Genomic DNA, 25,637 nt, shown 5'->3' with positions numbered 1-25,637 from the left:
CCAACTCAGCCACCTCTTCAGTGTTTCCAGCACTGTTATTTTAACACAAAGTGTCTGGATACAATATATTTAACTATATTCTGAGATCAGTCTGAACTATTGAGACTCTGTCTCCACAAACAAAAGCAATGAATTACTTTATGAGAGGAGGAAAGACATGGTTCTTAGAAACCCTTGTCTGCACATGACCACAGTGGTTAGGCTCTAGAACATGGCCTTCCAGCTACCAAGAGCTGTCAAGCACCTGGGACAGAGCCATAGTTCAAGTCCTCTGCCGTGTCCACAGCCTAGGCAGACTGCTGATACCATGTCACACACTGCCACAGCCACAGCCACACTGATACAAAGAGGCAGCAGACAGCTGCAGAAGGCTGAAGGCAGCCCAAGGCTCGACAGTAAGGGACAGCGGGCACTGAGACCATTCTTAGGACAACATAGGCCAGGACAATCACTGTGTTCTGCCTGCTGGTTCCACAACTCATTGTTACTTCAAGTTGGTGCTCGACTGCAGCCTGGCTTCTCCACGGTCCCTGCTTCCCTCCGTGATGGGACTTTCCAAATCCTCTGCATTTGCAAAAATTCCCCTGCCCCCACCATTCCAAAGATACTTTATATCTATGTATATGCACCATGCTCATGCAAGAACAACCCAGAGAGGTTAGAAGAAGCATCAGATCTGCTGGAACCGGAATCACAGGCTATCATTTGGATGTTGGGAACCAAAGTCCAGTCCTCTACAAGAGCACTCAGTGCACGGAGCCATCTCTCCAGACCCAACCTTCTTTTTCTTCCTTAAAAGTCATTCTGTGTGAAAGCCCAGCATGACACAGATTTTTTTAATCAAATGAAACAAAATTACTTGCCTGAGGAGTTACGAAAAAGAAAGGGGGGAGGTGTTTTTCCTTCACCTAAGATGCTCCAATGTTTCAGGGCAGGAACCAAAATCTACATCTTCCATTCCAAGCAGAGCAAATGGGGACAATGACAGTGTGCCCTACAGAAGGACACAGTCGATCATTTCCAACCCCTCTTAGCAAAAGCAAAGGACAGGGATGCCAACCGCAGCCTGAGGAGTCTCACTCTCAGGACCTCCTGGACTAACACTGAAGGAAAAGAATTTCAGGGTGAGTCGTGCCTCTTAACAAAGTCAACACGTTCATTAACCAGAGATGAGGCACAGTTCATTTAGGGCTGCTACTTAGAAAGCCACACTTAGATTTCTTTGCAATGGTTACAGACAACCCCCCCCCCACACAATATTTATATTTACATATGGTCTATGTACATATATATGTACAAACTTTGTGGCTAAGAATCTAATTTACAAAATGATTTAAAGTTTAAGCTAAGTTTTTAAAAAATTATTTTATTATTTTTTGTGTGTGGGTGTCTGCCAGTGTCTGTGTGCCATGTGCATGCCTGGTACCTAAGGAGGCCAGAGGAGGGTACTAGATCCCCTGGAACCTGAATTAGAGGGTTGTGAGCCAACAGGTAGGTGGTGGGAATAGAATCTGGGTCCCCTGAAAGAACAGCCACAGTACTCCTAACTGCTGAGCCTCTTCCCCATCCCCTAAGCTAAGTGTTAAACTTAAAATATATGAGCTGTGCCGGGCGGTGGTGGCGCACGCCTTTAATCCCAGCACTGGGTAGGCAGAGGCAGGCGGATTTCTGAGTTCGAGGCCAGCCTGGTCTACAGAGTGAGTTCCAGGACAGCCAGGGCTACACAGAGAAACCCTGTCTCAAAAAACAAAAAAACAAAACAAAACAAAACAAAACAAAAAACATATATATCTGTATCTATATATGAATGAGCTGGTTTACTTATTTAAAAAACTTTAAGGATGCTCTTTTGTGAATGGAACTGTCAGGTGCACCACTCACGTGCAGGGATGGAAGAGGCATGCTGCCATGGGCAAATGCAAGCATTCTGGCCTGCGTAGGCACAGCTGGCTTGTTTTCTAAGACAGACTGTGCTCACACTCACTCTATGTTGAAGGTAATTGTGAACTCCCTGGTCCTCATGTCTTCCCCTCCGGAGTGCTGGGATTGCAGGTGTGTGGCACCACACTTGATTCACACGGCGCTGGAGGATTAAACCCTGCGCCTGTGCCTGTTAGGCAAGCTCTCTACCTACTGAGCCACCCTCTCAGCCCTCTTAGCTAGCTGTTTTTTAACATCCTTGTTTGGGATGCCATCAAAAAGACAAGCACTATTTCTGTAGGCAACACTGTTTTTGTTTTTTTTGTTTTTTTCTGTCTTGATCCAGCTTCTAACTCCCAGCCAGATTCTGGAGAATAAGCCTTCCTTCCAAGGGCCTATGATTCTTGTCTTCCTCTCCTGCCTCGCTCCATTTGGCAGGCTTGTCTGGGCTTTTCAAGCCAACAAGCAGCTTTTATGAACACCAGTGAATTTCTTCCTCGGAACAGTCACCCAGAGAGCCCTCGCAGAGGAGTGACAAGCTCATCCAGTCTCTCGTCTACAAATTTCCTCTCCCTGTGGAATTAAGCCAACTCAGTTATCCTCTGGGACTGCTCCCAGGTAGCAAGCTGGCCCTTCTGGAGACATTGCAGATAGATTCGAAGGTCACTAGAGTGTTTGTGTGTTAATTGGCTAGTTCTGGCACCACCTGCCACCTGGGCTGCAGAGCCTTGGTGTTCACGCTAACACACCCCACTGGCTATTCCCCGAAGAGGAGACAGTGGAGATGCCCCCCTGGGCATGAGGCAAGAGATAACTACACTAGTCCCAAAATCCATAATATGTGAACAAATGTCCAACTCCTACCATCGGCAAAAAAAGAGGAGTCACCATCACAGACCCCACAGACACTAACAGAAAAAGCCTGTAAACAACCATAAACATGCAATGCCTGGTTTGGAAGAAAACACCCAATTCTTTAGTAACTGAAAACAACCCAAACTCACCCAAGATGACAGGCAGCCTCAACAATACTGTAAACACTAAGGAAATTGAAGACGTAATGAAAACCCCCAGAAAAAGACATCTTAAGGTCACCGGCAATTTGATTGGAAAAGCCTATCCCATACTATAGGAAGAAGTAACTAACGATGACTGTATATAGTCTGTACTCAGCAATGGGGGGGGGGGGGGGAACAACGAGGATGACGTTACCCAGACAGCACAGCAATCATCTCCAGTGTGTTAATCTCAGAAACAAAGGGAGATGATGAAAAAGAATGAAATGATTCCACCAATTTGACCAATATATCTTAAAATTTTATTCTGGGGGCTGTGAATGTCACCAGAACAAAACAATATGGCACCCTTGGAAATAAATTTGTATAGATAAACTGTGATAAGAGCTTATATCGAAAATGGATCTTCTCTAATTAAAAAAATGTGTGTGTGTGTGCGCGCGCACCTGTATAGGTATGTACTCATGCCCACAGGTACACGCGTGAGAACATAGGCCAGCATCATGGCTTTACATAATGTTATTTATTATGGGGGGGGGGAGCATCTATCACGGCTCCCATCCTTTCATCTCTTTACCTTTTGGGGAGGAGCCTCTCTGGTTGTTTCTCTCCCACTATGTACTCCAAGCATCCAACCACCAATCCTCCTGCCTCCACTGTCTGTCCTGCCATAGGAGAGCTGGGATTACAGATGTGTGGGCAATCCTCCTGCCTCCACTGTCTGTCCTGCCATAGGAGTGCTGGGATTACAGATGTGTGGGTTCTCAGAATGAACTCAGCTCATCAGACTTGCATGGCCCACGCTTTTACCCACCGAGCCATCTTGCTGGCATCCATATGTATTTACCCATTTGCTTTTGTTTTGCTGCTGTCTGTTTTCAGACGGGGTCTCTCACCAATTGCCTGGGCAAATTAGCCAGTGAGGCAGCCCTCAAATCTTCTCATCTCCACAACCAGAGCTAGGGTCACGGGTGTATGCTGCACACCTGGCTCTTGGGATTCGAGGATCCAAACTCAGGGCCACATGCTCATGCAGCCAAAACAGCAAGCTTTAGGTCCTGTGAGAGATTGGGCTTCAATATGTACATTAAAAAAAAAAACCCACATACCCAGGCCTCCATATCTGCACATGTACCCTAACACACACAAGTCTGCACACATATAAGCATGCATACATGGGTGTGTGTGTAAGCATGCTATACCAAAAGGAAAAAATTTACAAAATTGTATGTAGATTAAAAAATAAAGTGTAAAAACAACTAAAAGAGTTTCTCAAGTAAAAAAAATTAATAAAGAAGCAGTAAAAGGAGTTCAAAAGAGTCAAAAATTTTGAAGCGGTTCCTGACAGCCCTGTAGATATCACGGGCTGCAGACCAGAGTGTTTACACAGCATTCAGAGTCTATGTTTGCTCCATACATGACTGAGGTCCAAAGGCAAGGCAGAGCGCCTGAATCCTGCAATTACTGGGAAAACGGAGACCTCAGACCATCCATCTACTCCTCTGGAATTTCAAGGAATCATGCCTTTCACCCTCCAGAGAGAAAGGCAACCGGAGTGTAATATAACACATCCCGGGCGGGCGCTGGGTGTGCAGCTCACATTCTTGGTCACACAATAGCCCTGTCACCCGACACCTAATCTTACAGTTTCACTTACCTACCATCAATCACAGTCCAAAAATACCCACAGGACTTGTTCTAGGTTTGTCACTGTTCGATGTTCTTTGTAGAACACACTCACACATGCACACACAACGCTTCATCGCCTTGCCCCATCCTGATTGGCTCTGCATCCTCTTGCCCACTGTATCCACCATGTGTGTTATCCACTCGACACTGTCTCACTTGTCAGCCTGACTGCCTGAGCCTCAGAGGCGTCCCAGTAACTCCTATTGTATTTAGTAATGACTCTACAGCATAGGAGAGTGGGTTGTGGGAATTTGGATCTCCAAAGATAAGCCCCGGGAAATGCTTCTTTTAAGAGAAAGGGTGTGTACTTTCAACCTACAGGAAGACATAAGATATGCTAAGATTTCTCAGATCTACTGTACAGTTAGAGAGAGAGAGAGAGAGAGAGAGAGAGAGAGAGAGAGAGAGAGATCATCCTAAGTAGCCTAGGCAGGCCCTGAAATTGTAATTCTCCCATCTCATCCTCCCATCTCATCCTTTCATCCATCCTCCCATCTCATCCTCCATCCATCCTCCCATCTCATCCTCCATCCATCCTCCCATCTCATCCTCCATCCATCCTCCCATCTCATCCTCTATCCATCCTCCCATCTCATCCTTTCATCCATCCTCCCATCTCATCCTCCATCCATCCTCCCATCTCATCATCCATCCATCCTCCACCCATCCTCCCATCTCACATACCCTAGTCATTGGAATTGCGAGTGTGCAGCACAGACGAGCTTGTTATTAAACTCTTACTGTGGCTGAGTTACACTTAAAGTCTGTTGTGGGTACATGTGCACTGCTAACAAACAGCTGTTGGGTACACAGCTCGGTACATCAGTGAATCTTCAGCCATACCCCCACTGTAAGTGGAGATACTAGCACTGTATCTTGAGGTGCTGCTGACCATGGCCTCAAAAAGAAATGAATGTGGAGTCTAAAGGCCCATCTTTCAGTTACAAATGATGGACCTAAGGGCCAATGAGGGGCCTTAAAGTTTGTTTCATATGCACGAGGTCTGAAGATCGGATCCCCAGAGTTCATGTAAATGCTGAGGACACTGCAGCCCACTTGTAATTCTTGCTTCAGAAGGCACAGATGAGACCCCCAGACACTCTGAGTTTGGTTGAGACACCCTGCTTCAACAAGGAAGGTGAAAGATAATTCTAGAATGATTCCTGAAGCAAACTCAGGCCTCTACATCCACATACCACACATGCACATACATGAAAACACATATACATATGTGTACACACATACAACACACATATACAACACACATACAGAGTCAGATCCTCTTACTCATGGACTTCCTGGGTACCGCCCAGAAAAGAAGTAAGTAAATAGATAGGTAAATAAGTAAATAAATAATGGGGGTTCATACTCACATCCATAGAATTACTTAGGGTTCCACGGGGATGAGAAAATGGCCTCTGTCCCAATGGCTCCTCCAGCCATACTGGTGTCACATGGGTACCAGGTTCTGTACACAAGTGTCCCCTCCTCCATGCCACACTGTGCCTCGCTGGTTTCCAAGAAACCTCACTCCAATGATGTCCAGATGAAACCACAGCTTCTAGACACCTGGTGTCAATAAACCCTGGGGATAAACTCAGCCCGCAGCATCAGTGTTCCGGCACGTCAGCACTGAGGAACCTTCGCTTCCGCTGCGTGTCTGAGGGTAGGTTAAGAAATCACTTGCATTTTAATACAAATAAGAGCATCTGCAAGATTACACAGGACACATAAACATAAACAGATCTGCTCCTCCCCACTCCTGGTCGCCAGCCATCTTTCTCTGTATACAGCAATACAAGAATCTGGTAAGTCAGTTCCATAAATCTCGTCTCAAGCTGCTGTTCTTTTTTTCAAGATCAGACACACTGAAGCTGTCCATGGAAACCAAGGAGCTTCAGACACCATGCATGGCCTTCTTAAGTGGCTACACTTTTGTACCTTCAAAGTTGGACAATTCCCAGAGCATCCTAGTCCAGGGCAAAGGTTCAGGCATGTGTGTGATAAAGCCATAGCCCTCAGGCCTCTCCTGACCCTTGAAGAACAGGAATTGGTGAGATGAGCTTGTCCCCTAACTGCCACATGCTTATAGGTAAACCTTCCTTCAGTGAGAAGCCAATCGCTAAAGCCATCGATTCTGGTTTTAAGTCAGAGGTGGGTATCCTGCCTTTGAAAGTACCAGAAAGTAACTCCAAGAACAGAGGCTCTTGCTTCAGGACCTGAGGGTGAGACACTATGGACAGTGAGTGGTTCTAAATCTCCAGTGGCCCTGCCAGCTTCTCAGAACCTTCAGGCAGAAGATGGGCTAGCCACAAACCTCAACCAACCCCAGACTACCCAGAAAGACCTGGCTTCCTGAGAAACAGCTAAGTTAAGGCTTGGCAGGAAGCCCTAGAGACAGGGAAACAGGGAACCCTGAGGCCTGCACCCTAAGATGCCTATGGGTTAGGACAGGCCTTCCAGACCCCAAAGTTCTGTGGCATTGTCTGTGAGCCTGACTCGGGAAGGACACAGAACACAGGCTGACTCCAGTCTATAGGCAAAAGCCTGATGTTGAGAGCCACCTGTTCACAGTCCTGGTACAGAGGCCCAAACCTCCCCCTCTTCACTCTGGTAACACTGAGTCCTCCCTGCCAGTCCTCACGACCAGCTCCTCCCACTCACTGGTTCATTCATTATCATCTAATTACTCTTCCCCCAACTCAGGCCCAATGGGAAAGGAGGCGGAAGAAGCCCCTCCTCCATCAGTCCTGGCACCCTCTCCCCACCTCCCTCCACTCAGCCCTCTGTTCCCCTGGCAGCTCCTCTCCCAGCCTCTGCAGATGCCAGCACACCAGGCTCTCTGTGTTTCAAGGGGATTATTTATGGTTGGATGAACCATCCAGTATAAAGGTCAGATAAGAGCACGCCAGGGAGCAGGAGGCTGGCTTCAGCAGCTCTCAACAGGAGGAAAGACTGCAACTTACATAAACATTTACCCCAGAAAAAGGAAACAGAATAGCCAAGCTCAGTGAGTGGCTCTCTGCTGAATGCCCCTGGTGTGCACAGCCCTGGCGCTCTGGTCAGAAAAATGAAGCCATGTCTGGAGAAGGATAAAAGGATTCACTTGAAGCGACAGCGAAGGAGTTACTCATGACCAGAGGCAGTTATTGGCCCCTGAACGGAACACCAGCTGCGAGACGGCCACGAAGCACTGTCCAGTGACGTGAACAGTCCGGCAAAGTGTGAGTGAGGCTCACCCTACAAGAGCCCCAGTGGGTGACCATGCCAAGCGGTCAGCTAGCAACCTGCATCCATGCCTTGCTGGCCCGGTGACTTATGGGTATGAATATGGAGCTCTGCCTGCTCCTGGGACAGGCTTCCAGAGCAGGCCAACTCCCTGTTCTTGTCCTCTTTGCTCAAACCTCCTACATGAGCTAGGCAGGACATCTACCTGGACCTTAAAGTCTGCCCAGGCCACCACGACTCTGGATCCCTTTGGAGCAGAACATGACTATGCAGGAAGTTCCCATGAGCAGAGAACACAGTCCCCCAGGAAAGGAAATGGGTGGAAACTATCTGGGAACATATACAGAATCTGGCTGGGTCATGACCAGACAGCTGAACAGCTGACTCCCAGAGAAACTCAGACACAATCTGTGGTATCAGGCTGAATGCCCCTGCATCCTCTTCAGATAGGCTAGCGTCACCAGAGAACAGCAAGGGTGGATTTTTGGCTCTGGGTCAAGAACAGACTTCTACAAAATGAGTGGACTGAGCCTCCTAATGAACAGAGTCTGCCAAATATACAGAGTCTGTAAATAAATATACATGTGCATGTGTGCAAATAGGTGCTCACAGGCATGCACGTTTGCATGTACACGCTCACACTGCTACACAAACATGCACACATGTGTCCCCACACATACACGCTGACCGATGCACAGCATATACACACACATATATGCTCACAAACACACAGGCACAGGACTAGCCACCCTACCACAGAAGCCACTTTAGGAGGCTCTACCATTCCCAGGAAGCCACCCCATGTCACGGAGACAGCCAACCTCACTTAGCAATGCCTGAAGAGCAAAATGCACCCAAGAAAAACAGCCAGGGAAGCAGCAGATTGGGAGGACACCCACTATGAGCCAACAGAGTTGGGGTGCGTGCAACACGCCCCCTGAAGGCCAGGCACTGCTGCCCAGCATGACACAGAACCTACGTGTCTATGGCAGAGCGGTAAGCAAAGAGAAGGAGTGGCAGAAAGCACTACAGTGGGAGCAGGAATCTGGGGACATGTGTGTGTGCACGTGCATCAATCAGGAGCAGACACACGTCTGAAAACGGTAGCAAAGGGGGGGAAATGTCAGAAAAGCAAGCTGTTAATGGCAAGGACCCAGATCAGAGAGGAAGCTCTTTGCTTTCTTTCTCCTTTTCCTAAAACAATAAAAAAAAACACCATAAAAAAATAAAGGAGAAGTGACTCAGTGCCTCTTGCTTCCTGTTCACACCAGATTCCACGAGAACTTTGCAAAAAGAGACCCCATCAACGGGGAGAAACGCTGACCTCGGTTTTTATTTCTTTATTTTTTTATTTTTTTTTTTTGTTTCCACAGCTTCCCACTCCGGCAAGAGGAGCTGAGGTTTCCATTTTCCTGCAGATAAAACTCCACTGGAAAGAATCCCAGGGTGGGTGACTACCCACCATGGCCTGAGCTAGGCCCTGTTCCCACTTCCCAGGTCACCCATCTGAAGCCCAGCCCCAAAAGGCCCATGATCATGAGTGAGTGTGACCTTACCAAAAGACCTTTCTGAAAGGGTTTTTGCAGATGTGACTTGGTGAAAGATCTCAAAGTGGGACATCTGGATGGGTCTTAAGGCCAGACAACTATCATTATTATATACAAAAAAGAGACATATGAGGTGGCCATGTGACAAGGCAGAGATGGCAGTGGTTTAGTCAACCAGCAATACCTGAGGTCACGTGATGATGGCAGACGAGACAGTTCGCAGCCCTGCTCACACGTTACCCTTGCCTGCAGAACTACAACAGCAATGACAAATCACCTGACCCTTCAGTTGGAGTGCTCTGTCACAGTGGTCACGGGAGACTCTTAAAGGAAAGGGACACTGTCTTTGAGGTCAGTGTCCACATGCAGCATGATGCAAAATGAGCCTTCTTCCCTGCAGCCTACGGAGGGTCTCCTGTGAGCTCACGCCTCACACCTCCTACCCAGTATCTGCACCACAGCACCTCCCTCTCCTTCACCACATAGAGATGCTGCCTCTACTCTGGTCTCAGTCACGAAGGCAAGTGACATCCCACATGTCACTACACTCACAAACTGCTCATTTCTGCTTCAGAACCCAAGAGTCCCCATGTGAGATGGTTAGTGTGGTCCACTTGACCAAGCAGAGGAGACAGACCTCTATGTACTGTGGGGGACTTATCTTGATTACATTAATTGAATTGGCATGACCATCTTAATGGGGGTAGGGCGTGCATTCCCTGAACTGTATAAAATGGAGACAGTGATCTGAGACAATCTGTTCTGATTGTGGCTAGGATGTGACCAGTTGTTTGAAGTGCCTCTTACCCCAAATTTTTCACTATAATCAACTATTACCTTGAAAGTTAAGGTAAAACAAACCCATTCTCTTTCAAGTTGTTGTTGTTTTAAGATTTATTTTATTTACATGAGTACACTGTAGTTGTCTTCAGATGCAGCAAAAGAGGGCACTGGATCCCATTACAGATGGTTGTGAGCCACCATGTGGTTGCTGGGAATTGAACTCAGGACCTCTGGAAGAGCAGTCAGTGCTCTTAACCGCTGAGCCATCTCTCCAGCTCCCTCGAGTTGCTTTTGTTGAAGTATTTGAACACAACAGAAAGAGAAACTAAGACACCATCACCAAGCAAGGCTAGGAGAGATGGATGAGAGTGGCCGGAGCTATGATGGGAAGTTATCCTCACCAAACTGAAACAGTCTCTCCCTGGGGAAGCTAAGAAGACTCGAGAAGCTCAAAGTCACAGTGGATGGCACCCGAGAAATGAGGCTGTCTCCTGTTTCCACACGCACACACATGCATGTGCATACTCACATGCTTGGGGCTTGCTTCAGTTTCAGATAGTCTTTCTACTGTGGACCACCACATAACCTTCATGAGATTATCTTGTGGATGGGACCACACCTGAATATAAAATGAACTTTAAACACACATCTGGGTTCTCTGCTGTGGGTTCTGTTTGTGCTGTCATGCAGACACTTCGAAGTTTCAGAAGTTGGGGTATTTCAGAGATTTTTGTTAGGGATCCCAACTTGCAAGAGACAGCAAAGTGAGCAAAAGCTCTCTGTGTACTCAGCAAAGTGACACAGGCAGGCAGATGCCCCATAGACACATCAGGGTCATGCCACAGGATTTGAAATATATAGCGGGGCACACACACATGCAATCCCAGCACTGCGCAGGCAGGGCAGGAGATTGTGCACTCCGGGCTAGTTTTGGTTACACAGAAAGACCCAACCTCCAGGACTGTAGGTAGTGAGGTCAGCCCATGTGACCCCCAATGCTCACCTTGAATCAGGGTACCTCGCACTGGGCTGTGTTTATGCATGGCAATATTTGGCTGTGACACCAGCTGCACTCTAAGGGTAAGTCTACAAATATCTGGGCGGAGAGAGAAGACGGGGAGATGAAGGCAAGGGATGAGCAGATGTCAGCAGCAGGATTTCCACAACCTATTGCTGTTCTGCCCCTCGCCCCTTATTTAGATTTTATGTTTAGTTTTAAATCAATTATGTGTATGTATGGGTGTGTACACATATGTGTGGGTACATTTCAAGGTTAGAAGAAGTGTCATATATCCTGGAGCTGGAGTTATAGGTTGTCTTAGGATTTTACTGCTGTGACTAGACACAATGACCAAGGCAAATCTTACAAGGGACAACATTTGATTGGGGCTGGCTTACAGGTTCAGAGGTTCAGTCCGTTACCATCAAGATGGAAGCATAGCAGCAGCCAGGCAGGCATGATGCAGGCAGAGCTGAGAGTTCTGCATCTTCATCTGAAGGTGGCTAGTGGAAGACTGACTTCTAGGCAGCTAGGGGGAGGGTCTTTAAGCCCACGCCCACAGTGACACACCTACTCCAACAAGACCACACCTACTCCAGCAAGGCCACACCTCCTAATAGTGCCACTCCCTGGGCCCAGCATGTATAAACCATCACATAGTTGGTTGTGAGCCACCAAACCTGTGGTGCAACGAACAGAACTCTGGTCCTTGGCAAGAGCAGAAAGTGCTCTTTCCTGCTGAGCTATCTGTAGAGTCCAATACCGGACAACAGCACTTTGATGAAGGGTCCGGAGACTTTGAGGAAGGGCCAGGGGACTCACCGTAAAGCCATGGGAGGCTATGGGCTGAATGGCTGCTCGTTATGCTTGAGGAGGACAGCATGGCCCTTCCAGGTCAGGGACCATGCCTCTCATGAGCTTACGACAGTCAGTGATCAGCAAGCACCGCAGTTTGCAGGTCACGTGTGCCTGCCTGGTACTTACTGTTCCCCTGGGACAGGTTTACAGAGGAGACTCTGAGGACCAGCTACATCCAGTCACTCTTCAGGTAGAGGACAACCATAAGGACAAAGTCTTGACCATGAAATCTGCCCTTCATGTCAGCTCTGAACAAGCAGTGGGCTGGAGAGACGGCTCGGTTGGTAAACTACTTGAAGCTCGAGCATGAGAGCCTAGTCCAGGTGCCCCAGCACCCGTGTGAAAAGCCAGATGCAGCTGCAAATGCCTGTGACCTCCCACTGCACCTGGAAGACATGGTCCCCAGCACTGCAGCTCACCCCTGTGAGGATGTACCCCTTCCACTTAGTACCCAGGGGAGAAGCCACTACAAATGACTTGTGTGACACAGAGCTGAGCTCTGTGTCCTGAAGCAACAAAGAGGTCCTCAGCTCATTGCAAAGGGGAGGCTGACACCAGTGAGTACAGCACTCAGGCTGGAGAATGGAAAGACTCTTTCCATCGTTAGCAGCTACAACATAAGCGTGAGAAAATGCTCCAGAATAGTCCGGACCCAAATAATCTAGGCAGAAACACCCTAGTGACACTAGCATGTACTCTGGAGATAAGGTCTCTGCAGGTTGTCCCCTGAAATAGAGGACAGCACACACCCAAGCCCTCTGTGCCCCATTATTTCAAGCCCCCCCAAGTATGTATGTATTTGTGCATGTGTGTATGTATGTGTGTGTGCACATACATGTATGTGTACTGGAGAGAGACGGGATTTAAAGGTCAATTTAGGGCCGGGCGGTGGTGGCGCACGCCTTTAATCCCAGTACTTGGGAGGCAGAGGCAGGCGGATTTCTGAGTTCGAGGCCAGCCTGGTCTACAGAGTGAGTTCCAGGACAGCCAGGGCTATACAGAGAAACCCTGTCTCAAAAAACCAAAAAAAAAAAAAAGTCAACTTAGGTGTCATTCCTAAGTTTCTACCATCTTTTAATTAATTAATTAATTAATTAATTCTACATTTTGTTTATCTATTAGTGTGTAGACGGCAGAGGATATGGTTCCGAAGTCAGTTCTCTCCTTCCACCATGTGGGTCCCGGGAAGGAACTCAGGTCATTGGGCCTGGTAGTAAGTACCTTTATTAGCTAAGCCATTGCAACTGGCCAGATTGTTCAAACTGTGTTTTGAGACAAAGTATCTCACTGGGACCTGAGAGTCATCTATTAGGCTAGGCTGGCTGGCCAGTGAGCTCTGGGGCCACCTGCATCCATCGCTCCTCCAGGGGACCTTTTTTTATGTGGTTCTAGGGAGCAAACTCAAGTCTTCCAGCTCACACTGAGCACCTCCCCAGCCTGAGTCCCGCACCATGTCCACAGTGAGATGTCTGGGCTGTGCCTTCCAAGCGCTCTGCAGAAATGACTCTGCTCATTTCACACAACAGCTTTTTACTGCTGAAATAAAATCCACAGTCCGCAGGCTCACGGAGTCACAGGATGTTACTTTGTATATAAATGGGAATCTGTAACCCCCGACAGGCTCTTCAGAGATGGGTATCTACTTTAAAGACTGGCTCTGACCACCTCCCTGGTTGGGCCCAGCTGTGGGGAGAGCAAGCCATCCTGACAGTGCCCTGGGGATGGATGATCTTTTCCTTGCCAGACATGATAGACAAAGCTCACAGAAGCGGGAGGAGGGAGCTGGTGATTTCTCCAGATTCCACACTTGAAACCTAAGCCGCTGGCTGCCCTCTGCCTTCAAACACAAGCAGAGATCCAATTCTGCCTGCTCAGAGCTCTGCTGTGACCCACTTTCTGGAGCATGATTCAAGCACCAGTCTGCAATAGCTTGAATTCTGCTGGAGGCTCTGGGTGTCTGAGGTACCTGATGGCCTAAGGATAAGCCAGATGTGGAGGAAACCGGGTGAAGGAGCTTGGTCATAGTGAGATACCATAGAAATCAGAAACTTGTACCCAGACAAAGCATGCTAACTCTATGCAGAACCTGTCTACCCGCCACACTGAGGCAGTGTTTTTCAACACAGGATAAAAACTTTTTTTTTTTTAAAAGTAAAATGCAATGGGGGGGCCTGTGGAGACGATTGGGAAAGTGCTTGCTTTGTAAACACAAGGACCTAAGTGCCACCCCCAGAACCCCGTGTCACAAAAACCGGGGTACAGTGGCTTGTGCTTGTAAACCTAGCACTGGGGAGGTGGACCCAGATGGATCCCTCAGGCTTGCTGGCCAGTCAATCTGGTTTACTCTGGCAAGCCCCCTGGCCAGGGAGAGACCCTGTCTCAAAAAACAAGGGGTTTGGCAACTGAGGAATGACACCGACACGTGGCTGGCATGCTTAGTGGCCTGGTGAAAACCTCCGTCTCTCTACTTCCTGGCTGAGAGACCCCAAGAATAAGTTTCCTATGCTGTCAGTTGTCAAGGTCTTCAGCTGTAAAGGGAAGAGCTGGGCCAGGTTGAGGGGTACGGTGGGAAAGCCCTGGGCATGTCACAAACAAAAGCCACCATGAACCACAGGATTGTTCTTACCTGTTCCTGATGCCCACTTCTGACCCCACCCTACAAGTCAGTGCTCAGAAATGAAGTCTTTTTAAAAAGAAATTATTTCTCTCTCTCTCTCTCTCTCTCTCTCTCTCTCTCTCTCTCTCTGTGTGTGTGTGTGTGTGTATGTATGTGTATGTGTGTGTGTGTTGTGTCCCACAATGACCATGTGGAGGTCAGGAGATGTCAGGAGTCAACTCTCTATCCACCTTGGGTTCCAGGGAGGAACTCGGGTCATCACGCCTGCATGGCAAGGGCTTTTACCACTGAGATATCCTGCTGGCCTTTTCTACCCACGGCTCACCTCGGTTACAGCTAAGGTAAGTATAAGTGTGGCAGGCGCCAGACTCCGTGCCACAAACTGTCAGCTGTGTTCACCTGACACCCTGGAAACCTCTGTAAGAACAGAAAACCACTTCTGGCTGCCAGCACTGACTTCAAACATGCCCAAGAAAACATGGAATTCTGGGAATCAGGTGATGACTCCACACTGACAGGCATTTACTGAAACTCCCAGAGTGGATCTTTCCCAGGGTACAAGGGACTGTCTTCACGTTTTACCACAATAAATCATCTAAATTATCAGAACCCAACCTTGCAGAAACAGACCATCTTAAGAACAAGAAATCAATTTCATTATTAAAAGCCTCACCAAGAAGAAAAACCTCAGACTCTGGTGGCTTCACTAATACATCCATACTTTGAAGAGAAAAAAAATGATATTGAGCCCACAAGAACATTTGCCCCACAAAGAGTGCTACAAATCTTAAACTCTCTCTTAACTGTGGTTCTGGTTCCCACGGTTTCCATTACCCACCTTCAACCAGAGCCTAGAAATACGACATGGAAAATTACAGAATAAATGGCTCACTAACTTTATACTGTAGGCTGCTCTTGGAGCAGGGGCCGAATTCCTTTGTGCAGTGTATCCACACTGTATACAGTATCCTCCCGTTAGCCACTTTGCAGTTGCTTCAGCTATTGACTAACTACTACAGCTGCCCCTGTGTCTTTACTCAGGAATGATCCTCACTGGCAGTGATGTGCCAAAATTCACAGCCATCTCCCTGCCTCAGTTTCTTGGATGCTGAGGTTACAGGTGTGGTCAGCATCCAGCTGAGAGCGTTCCTTCTACATGCAAGTACAATAAGCAACCTTGAGAAAGACAAGGACCACATTCTGATAACTGCCAATACAATGAGGTGCTGAAATGGGTAGATTTTATTTTTAATTTTGTTAATCTCTAACTGTGTCTAATGTAGAAAAACTTCTTCATAGGCATGTACATAAAAAGTAGACTTAGAGATATGTATCATGGTAATTCCAGACACTCATGAAATACTAAAATTCATCACTATTTATGAGAGATATTACAATATATAAAAAGAATAGGTAATACAAATACCAGGCCTGTAACTCCAGCTACTTGGCAGGGTCAAAGGCTCAAGAGCAACACAGTTCAAGTAACTTAGGAAGACCTTGTCTCCAAATGACTAGAAAGGATGCCAGACACTAGTGTGGTGTTACAGTACCTGCCAAGCAGGTAGAAGGTCCTAGGTTCAAACCCAACACTGAAAGGAAAAACAGTAACTAGAATACATCAGGAGTGAGCGGAGTGCATGTCTGAAAACAAAAATACAAGGCTGACTCAACACTCTAAGCTTTTTAATATAAAAATTTACAAAGTAAGCAGAACCGCAGCCAGCTCCATAGACACAGAGAAAGCACAGATGAAATTCCATCGTCTATTTATGGTAAAACCTTGCAGCAATGGAGGAAACTTTCACAACGTCACCAAAGACACTTTTTTGAGTTAGCTTTAACCTGACATAGTCTGGGGTCTCCTGGAAAGAAAGTCTCACTTGTGGGATTGCCCAGGACAGATGGGCCCAGGGGCATGGCTGTAAGGATTTGGCTAGATCATTCTAGCCCACTGTGGGCAGCACCATTCCCTGTGTAGGTGGTCCTGGGCTGAGGAAAATTAGCTGAGGACACCAGCCAGCAAGCAGAATTTCTCTGTGGCACCTGCTTCAGTTCCTGCTCTGACTTTTCCTCCAAAAGACTGTAACCTGGAAACAGAAACCAAAGAAGCCCTGCCTTCCCCTAAGACACTGCTGGCCATGTGACACCAACATAAGACAACTAGAGCAGCTCAGCCTAAAATATCTCACTAACATCATATTTAACAACAAATTAAATGTCCACCTGAGCCTTCCCTGAAGGTTCCAGGCAGCAACATAGAAGGTACAAGGGGCAGGGGTGGAGAGGGAATGGCCAGTGGTTAAGGACACTTGCTGCTCTTGCAGAGGGCCTGGATTCCCAGGCAGCTCACAACCACCTGTAACTGCAGTTCTAGGAGTTCCAATGCTCTCCTTTGGCCCCTGAGGGACCAAGCAAAGGAAAAACACATATTAACACCACATCCAAAAACAATACATTGAAGCCAGGCATAGAGGTGCAAGCCTATAATCCTGGCTTTCGGGAGATCAAGACAGCAGGGTCAGGAGCTCACAGCCAACCTCAGCAATAAGTGAGTTCAAAGCCAGCTTGGGCTTCATGAGAGCCTTCCTTAATAAGAAAAAAAGAATTGTGAGTTGGGCAGTCTGCCCTCTGAAAGATATCACTAATAAGATAAAAACACAAAGACGGAAACATATTTACAATACAAATACTTGACAGATTCTAATTTGGAACTAGAACTCTTACGACTCAAATGAGACAAATGATCCAGTTTAAACGTGAACAACAAAGCCAGGCAGTGGTGCACACCTCTAATCCTAGTACTCAGATCTCCGTGTGTTCGAGGCCAGCCTGGTTTACAGAGCGAATTCCAGGACAGCCAGGGCAACACAGAGAAAGTGGGCCTCAAAAAAACAAAACAAACAAACAAAGTGAGCGATGAGCCTGAGCAGACACGCTTCAAAGGAAGCAAACACCGGTACTAAGGGGAGACTCAGAACTAGAGTCTCCCCCATCCCTCACTGCAACATCCCACTAGAATAACTTATAGTTAGATTGACAGCAGTAAGTGTTAACAAGCCAACTGAGCACATATGAATTGCTGAATCTCCTGCATGGAGGGATGAAAAACCACACAACTGTCATTAAAAATGCTACCGGATTCTTCAAAAGGCCACACTCAAGCACACACAAACAGACGCCACAAAAACCCTGAGATTCCTCCCCTAGAAAGTGACCCAGACTATAGGAGACAACATACAACCACAGTAGGATTTGTCTAAGAATGCACGGGACACTTCTGTGTATTATTTACTGTGACCAAATACACACAGGGAGCTGGAGAGGTAGCTTAGCAGGTAAGAGTGCTTGTTCTACAAATCTTAGGACTGGACTTTGAAATGGGAAATGGGAATCCTGAGAACTTGCTGGCCAGCCAGCTAATCAAAATGGTGGGCTTCTGGTTTAGTGACAGAGTCAGTCTCAAGACAAGAATGCAAAGAGAGACAAAGGAAAATATCCTATCCTGGCTTCCACAGAAGCATGCAGAGGGGCGTGCACCATGCACCACACACACGTTATCCTTTAAAAGCATCTTGTGATGCAATCATACTATTACACAACCATCATCAGTTATTATGTTTTATCACCTAGCATACAAAATGGGGGTGGAGGTGGGGGCGGGGGAGGGCATAAATCCACAGCACTAAAAACAAAAGAAAACTAGAAGCCCTGGGAAATCAAGCAGTCACGTCTCATCCCTCTCCTGACCCCAGGTGACTGATGATGTTTCTGGCCCTATGGCTTGGCCTGTACTGACATTTTGTAAACAAGAATCTTGAGTCACATTGTCTTAGCTGTGGCTACTTTTACTTAGCCCAGTGTTTCAAGATATTCCATGGGTGCACCTACCACATCTGGCTTACCCACTTCAGACAGCTGGGCTGTTTCCACTGCCTTGTGAATGGTGCTATAACCTGTGTGAAGCCTTTGTTTAGTCCCTACTTTTAGGTATGGGCATAAAAGTGGAATTGTTGGATCACAAGGAATTTGGATCTGTTTAACTTTCCAAGAAAGTTCCATACCTTTTCCCCAAAGACCATCTTACCTGCCCCGTCCATGTCCCAGCATTCCACTTTCTCCAAGTTCTTACCAACAGGTGCTATCTCCCAACCCCTCTTTATCAAAGCCAGTCTAATCCAGTGGGAGGTGGGTCCCACGGTGGTCTTGGCTTGTATCTTCCAGTGACTAATGACACTGGCTGTCTGTCCATGTGCTTCTCTTTGCAGGCTATCTGCCCTTCTGTTGTAAAGTTTTCACCCCTCACCCTTTAACAGGAAACAATCCAAACATCCACTAAGAGATGAGCAAACCAACCATACAGGCCAGCCCGTAAAGCACCTTCAGCGTTAAAAAGCTCCACGCATTGACACCCAAGAATCACATAAGCCTCTGGAGCCACAGTGCAGAGGTAAAGCGGAGACGTACGAGAGATCAACAGAGAGGCACGTCCTGCGCCATTTGCTTTCTGAAGCTTCGGTCTCCAGTCAATTACAGTCCAAAAACACTGAATAGAAAATTCCAGAAATAAATAATTCATAACGTTTAAATTACACACAACTCCACCCCGCCGGCGCTGTCAGCTTTCCTTTTCTCCAGAGTAGCCACACAGCGTACCCCACTTGCCTGCTGGTTACCTAACAGTCATCAGTTACCAGATCAACTCCTCAGCACAGGACTGTCCAGCTGGCTACCCCCTACTTTAGTTAAAAATGGCCCAAACACCACAGCAGTGATGCTGGCAACGCAAAAGTGGCCAAAGAAAACATGGAAGATGCTTCCATACCACGGGTTGCACTACAAGTTTAAACACATGCTCATACTTCCACTAACACACACACACACCATTCAGAGGCTTCCACTTTTACCCTGTCCATCTGATATCCTCACACAACTATCACAGACTTCCACACTGACTCCGTTACTTACTCACACACATTGGTACATACAAGCAGATAGTCAGGCCCCGTGCCCACATTCCCACTAACTTCAGTGTACTGCTTACTCTTAGGCCTTGTCCCCTAGTTGAGGGTAGTGCCTGACCCTGGTCCATGAGATGCCCCCCTACCACCATTACCAACATATGGGGGGCCTCCTCAAAGACACAACGGTGCAGTCTGTATACACATAGGAGACCACTTCCGTGCATAAGTGCCCACTTATGTAAACCGGATGATTCAACGCACTGCACCAAAGGTTGAAGTGTCGAGTAAACCCTTACACAGCTGCTTCATGTAAGCAATCGACACAGCCCTCGACTATTAACTTTTAATTATGGAGTACTTTCAGAGGTACACAACAGAAGCCAGGAAAGAGTAATGAGCCCAGGGACGCTCACCCAGGCCCCTCCCTGATCCAACGCAGATCCCAAGCACCCTTTAGTGTCCTGGGCACCCATGGTAACAACAGCCACACTTTATGACCACACTGTGGTCATAAAGAAGGCCCTCATACCACTGTTGAAATAGCAAATGGCTGTCTCACGGCCTAGCTCTGACAGGAACTCCTGTTAGAGGCTTTGGGATGTTTGCAATCTCTAAATGCCTCCTAGAAGCCATTCAGAGAAAATATGCAACCCGGGCAGTATGTGAGAGTTTAAACCAAATTACAAGCCCCCAGCAAGAAGAAAAGTGGGGCTGCTGTTCAGGCCAGGGTCAGCAACAGATGTGCCACGATGTGGCATCCCAGGTGCCCAAGAACAAAATAGCCACACCTAGCTCTTCCCCCAACTCCCCTTCCTTGGTGTCTGTTCTGGGGGAAACCCAGCAACTCACCCCTTGACAGACCAGGTTAAACCCATGCCACTTCGTTCTGCATGTCCTCCGGGCAAAAGAACTGCACTGAGGTCCAGCAAACCTCTCCTGCCACGTGCATGAGACCTTGCCTGACCAGCCTAGCTCTGGGCCGCACCCTGAGTCACCCAGGGACAGCCACGTCTTCAACTGAGATTGCAGAGATGGGCTGCCCATATTACAGCTGCCAAGCCTGGGATGGCTCTTAGCCAAGAGAACAAAAAGGACCCTCCCCCTCAGCCTGGGTAAATCTCATGGGTACCTCTAGCCAATACCTCTCACCATCTAGTGGTCCTTCTGGGATCATCACCATTGGAGAGAAGTAAATTGGATATGCTGGCCCACACCTGTAATCCCAGCATTCAGGAGGCTGATATAGGCGGTCAGAGAGCAACCTGGGCTACATATGGAGACCCTATCTTAAGTAGGGAGGGAGGTAGAAAAGAAGAAAGCAAGGGAGGGGGATCTGCCCCCTGCTGGCAACTGCTAGCAAGTGCTTTTTCCCAAGACCACATTGGCATGACCACCATGCTCACGCTATGGCTCCTTGGAAGCTAAGGGAACAGAGAGCCTGAGGGAATCAGAGGGGGACCTTTTCCAAGTCCTCTGAACCCAGCAAATTCTAAACAGTTTGCTTTAAATAGTAACAATGAGGAAACTGTAGATTCTCTTCTAGGATATTGCAGACGTGTGTGTGTGTGTGTGTGTGTGTGCGCACGCGCGCGTCCTGGAGGGGGTAACAAAGGTCCCAGCTCAAGCCCAGGGTCTCTGACTCTAGGCTCACCCCAAATATAACTGAATCAAGCTAAAGGAAACTGTCCCCCTCCTCAGCCTTCCTAGCTCTCCCAGGGCAGGCTCCCTCCAGAAGCACCTCAAATGGCTGAAGAAAACCATTGATCTTTGAGATGCATTATTGATCGTGCTGTCCATTAACACGTATCCCCTAGCACTGGCCCACCACACACCATGCTCGGGGTGGGGAAGGCTTCTTTGGACGCTATCCATAAAGGACAACCTAGAGAAGCAACTGTCCACAAGTGGATGATGTCACCAGACACACTGCCCTGGCCCCAGACCCACTGGATCCCTGGGGCAGCATGGTCCATACCATACACCTCAACCCTCAATCCAGGGCAGGCAACCACCTGCCCAAACTCCAGCCACCGGAGAGGAGTCTCTGTAAGGCAGACTATTAGACACAAGTCATTGGAGTCTGCAGACAGAGGGACTTCGTGGCTCCACTGCAGAGTACAGACAGACTTAAACAAGCCCATCACAGGAAGGCAGCCTCTGACTCTTGCCCTGGCTCCAAGCTGCACAGCATGCGAGAATGGCAGAGCCACAATTGGTAGAGGCGACATGTTTTTATTTCTTTGGTTTACTTGCTGAGCGGACCATCCAGACACCTGAGTCTTAAGGTCAGGAAAGACAAACCTTGAGCACACCAACATCCCCACTCACCATCCTATCCATGCTGCTTCTCAACAGATGATCGCTCTGACGTGATGCACACTGACAGCCACAACGCTCAAAATGACAATCAGGCCATTATGGTCGCTACCGGCATCTACCCCCACCACTGCCCAAGGCTGCCTGCTTCTGGGACACTGTAAACATTCCCAAATAACCCTGCCTGGGCAGTCTAGAGACAAGTCGGACGCCAGGGGCACATATGAAGTGACAGGCCACTGGTGTCACTTCACCCTCCTGGGAAGGAAAACTTCCGTTTGGTAGTGCCTGGTAGACCTACAGCAGGGTCAGATGGCTGGCTACAGGCCCTGAGTCCAGTGAGAGGTTGGCCACCCACGGGCCTGGGCTGTGCTCAACAGTGAGGGTTTTCAAAACAAAAGCAGGGCAAGTTCATGTGGTAAATGCCCCAGAATGTTAGGGGCAGGCCTTTCACCACATGCTTCATTCGAAGCAAGACTCCCTAGCACCACAGAGAGACTAGAGGCTACACCGAATAGATAAAGAGGAGAGCTACGTGCTCAGCTCTGTTTTGTTTTGGGTTTTTTTTTTTTTTTTTTCTTTCCCCAAGCCATAACTGGCTGAGCCCCAACAGAACCAGCCCCCTGCAAATCATCAGGCGCCAGCAACAGGTGCAGCTCGAGCTAAAGCTTGTGGTTCCGGGCGGTTCTAGAATAACGCAGCCCGAATCTTCCGGGAAGCCCTGGCCTTGCGGCGCCCACTGTCCGGCGGTGGCGACCTTACCACGGCCACCCCTCAAGCCGCACCTGTCTGAGTGCACCGCGCCACATCCGGTGCACCCGAGCCAAGGCCTGGGAGACCGAAATAGAAGCCGGTTAGGCCGAGGCTGGGAGCCCGGCTAAGGGCACCGGGTCTGACCTGGCAGGCGCAGCCCAAGGAGCCAACACCCGGGGGTCTCAGCGCACAGGGCCTGGCCGTGCAAGTCGCGATCGGCAGCGCGTCCCGAGTCCCTGCTCCAGCCACCTGCCTGCCAGGCCCCGGCGGGAGCTAGGGAGGGGATGCAGGGGAGGGATCTGGGCTGGGGTGGAACTGCAGAGAGGGTCCGGAAAACGCGGTGGAAACGGAGAGGGGAGCTGAGGCATCCGGATGGGACTCAGAGGGGACCCGAAGGATCCCGGTGCTAACGCAGAGGGAGCCCGGGGGCATCCAGGTGGAAATGCAGACCAGGTCCTAGCGGTGTAGGAGGATCTGGGGAGGAAGCTCGGAGAGGAACCCCGAGGAGGTCGCTAGAGAAGCTCCAAAAGGGTTCCTAGGTTTGCCGCGGGGGCTCGCCGCGCTCCGCGCACCTGCCCAGCCCCGCGCGCGCTCCTCCCGCGCCGGCCCAGTCGCTTACCTGGAACGCGCGTCTGACCCGCGGCGGCTCTTGGCGGGGGCCGGCCCAGCCAGCTCCGCGCCAAGAATGGCGGCGGCGTTGGTGGCAGCGACGACAGAGGCGGACGGCGCCAGGAGCTTGAGCCGGGGAGGTCGGGAGACGCGGAGATGCTGCGGCGCGAGAGGGCGCGGAGGCCGGCGTGGGGAAGGAGGGCGCGGGGCGAGCGCGCAGGCCCCACCCCTTCTCCCTCCCTTCCCGCCTCCTCCCCTCCCCCTCCCGTCTCTTCCCTCCCTTCGCCCCTCCCCCTTCCTCCTCCTCCCTCCTCTCACCCCCAACCTCTCTCCCTTCTTCCTTGCCCTCCTGCGCCCCGCCCCTGTCTTCACCTACCCCAGTCTTTTTCTCCTGTTCCCCTCCTGTTCCCTCTCTCCCTCCCTTCCTCTCCTTCCCCATCCACCTTCCACTGCCTCTTCCTCTTTTCCCCAGTTCCCTCGTCCTTCTTTCCTCTCTCTCTTTCTCTCTCTCTCTCTCTCCCTCCCTCCCTCTCTCTCTTCCTTCCACCCCTCACACTGCCCCACCCCAGGCCCAGAGGTCTTGACCCAGGGGCTCTTTACTACCCAAGCCTGGTCTCTTGAAAAAAGAGGAGAGTCTCAGCAAAAGGAGCCTTCCTTCCTTTCAGTCTCCTAATGATCCAACCTGCCCCTCCAGGTCCCCAGAGTCCCCTGCACCTCAGGCTCTGAGGCCACCAGTGTTGACACCAGAGATGCTGGGCTCTTAGCTTTGTGATCTATGATAGATCCTTCGGGGTTTTCAATGCATGGTGAGTGCTCCTGTGGTACACTGACTTTGCTAAAGGTTTCTCAGCTTCCTATGGACCGAAGGTTCCTGTATGTAGCTCCCTCTGGGATACATTTCTAACTAATTCTGAGCCTTCCAAAGTTGGTACAGAGGGTAGGGACATAGCCAGGTCCTTAACATGTTTTCTGAGATTGGTGCCCCAGAACCTACAATAAAAAGCCCCAAAGAGTGGCGCGTTCTTGTAACCCCAGTATTGAGGTAGAGAATATTTGTGGATCCCTGGATGGGGTTCACTGGCCAGCCAGCCTGCCTCAATTAACCAAAGTCAGTCTCGGATTTCAGTAAAGGACCCCATCTCCTAAAACTAAGTGGACAACACCTGGGTTGACATCATGACACATGACACACTGCACACACTAAAGCCACAGGTCATATCCTGTTCTGCCCTTGAAGGGAGAAGTAACCTTCTGTTCACACAGTAACTGGCCAGGTGGAAAGTGCTGCCCAGAGACACAGTGCCCCCTAAAAGGAAACCCAGTTCCTAAATAAACCTGCCAGAGGTACCCACAAATGGATCAAGACCAGTCTCCAGGCAGAGCCATGGCTTCCTGAATTACAGAAGGCCCTTAAGGGCTTCCAGCAGGGTTGAGGCTGTTGGGAAGGCTGGCAGCTGACAGCAGTTAAACTGAGCAAGCCTCTCCTAACGGATAGAAGGTCCTAGAAAGTCAGAAAGCTTCTGCAGGTTAGGTCTGCCTGCCAATGCTGCTCAGAGAGCAGAATAGGCTGCCTAAAGGCCAAGACAGTCGAATCAAACAGAGGAGGGTCGGTTGTTTTAGCTCTAGGGCAGTATTTTTCAACCTGTGGGTCGAGAACCCTTCGTGGGCAGGGGGTTGGAATTCAAAAAAACTCTTTCACAGTGGTCAGCTAAGACAATTGGAGAACACAGATATTTACATTACAATTCATAACAGTAGCAAAATTACAGTTCCGAAGTAGCAACAAAAATAATTTGATGGTTGGGGAGCCACCACAACATGAGGACCTGTATCACAGGGTCACAGCATTAGGAAGGTTGAGAACCGCTGCTCTGGGGGGTGGCTCCTGAATGCATTGAACCTAGAACCCGTCAAAACTCCGCTTGAGGCTTGCTGCTTCCAAGTTGACCTTGGGCCTCAGCTCTCTGATGAGAGAGCTCCATGAGAGAAACAGGTGAGCAGCCTTGGCCGATTCTGTTCCCTGAGCCAGCACTGACAGGTAGATCTATCCTGCAGAAGCTTCCGTGGGCAGAGAACAGTGGGTAAATCTTGTTGAGCTCTGCGCCCCAGTTCAGTGATGGTAACCATTATAAAGAAAAAGAGAGGATGAGTCTCCAGCCTCTTTTCCAATTCTGAGTGTTGATCCATCGCTGTCTTTGTCCCGTGGGGACTACAGTGCCACAGGAACAGGTCAGTCCTGGGCTTATTTAACAGCACCCTGTATCCCAGGAAGGAAGATACACCTAGGATATAGGCACAATAATGCAAGTGTTACAGAGATGAAAGAGACTCTCATTT

At 49.0% G+C, this 25,637-nt stretch overlaps 1 protein-coding gene across 10 annotated transcripts in view; it reads right to left on the bottom strand.

Annotated features, from left to right (window-relative positions):
- Positions 1 to 23,503, bottom strand: part of Sema4d (semaphorin 4D) — a 99,855-nt gene extending 76,352 nt beyond the window's left edge. For 7 of the 10 annotated variants that reach the window (XM_034510210.2, XM_076939037.1, XM_076939036.1 and 4 more), the window contains exon 1: positions 23,311 to 23,502. The gene's annotated coding sequence lies outside the window, so the exon portion shown is untranslated. Of the gene's footprint in view, positions 1 to 5,998; positions 6,214 to 23,310 lie in introns of those variants that run through there. The other 3 variants (XM_076939029.1, XM_076939034.1, XM_034510213.2) reach the window with 2 other exon arrangements.
- Between the last annotated feature and the right edge of the window lie 2,134 nt (positions 23,504 to 25,637).

The sequence above is a fragment of the Arvicanthis niloticus genome, chromosome 8 (genome assembly GCF_011762505.2).
Source record: "Arvicanthis niloticus isolate mArvNil1 chromosome 8, mArvNil1.pat.X, whole genome shotgun sequence".
NCBI classification, from domain to species: Eukaryota; Metazoa; Chordata; class Mammalia; order Rodentia; family Muridae; genus Arvicanthis; species Arvicanthis niloticus.
This window is presented reverse-complemented; position numbering and strand designations above follow the sequence as displayed.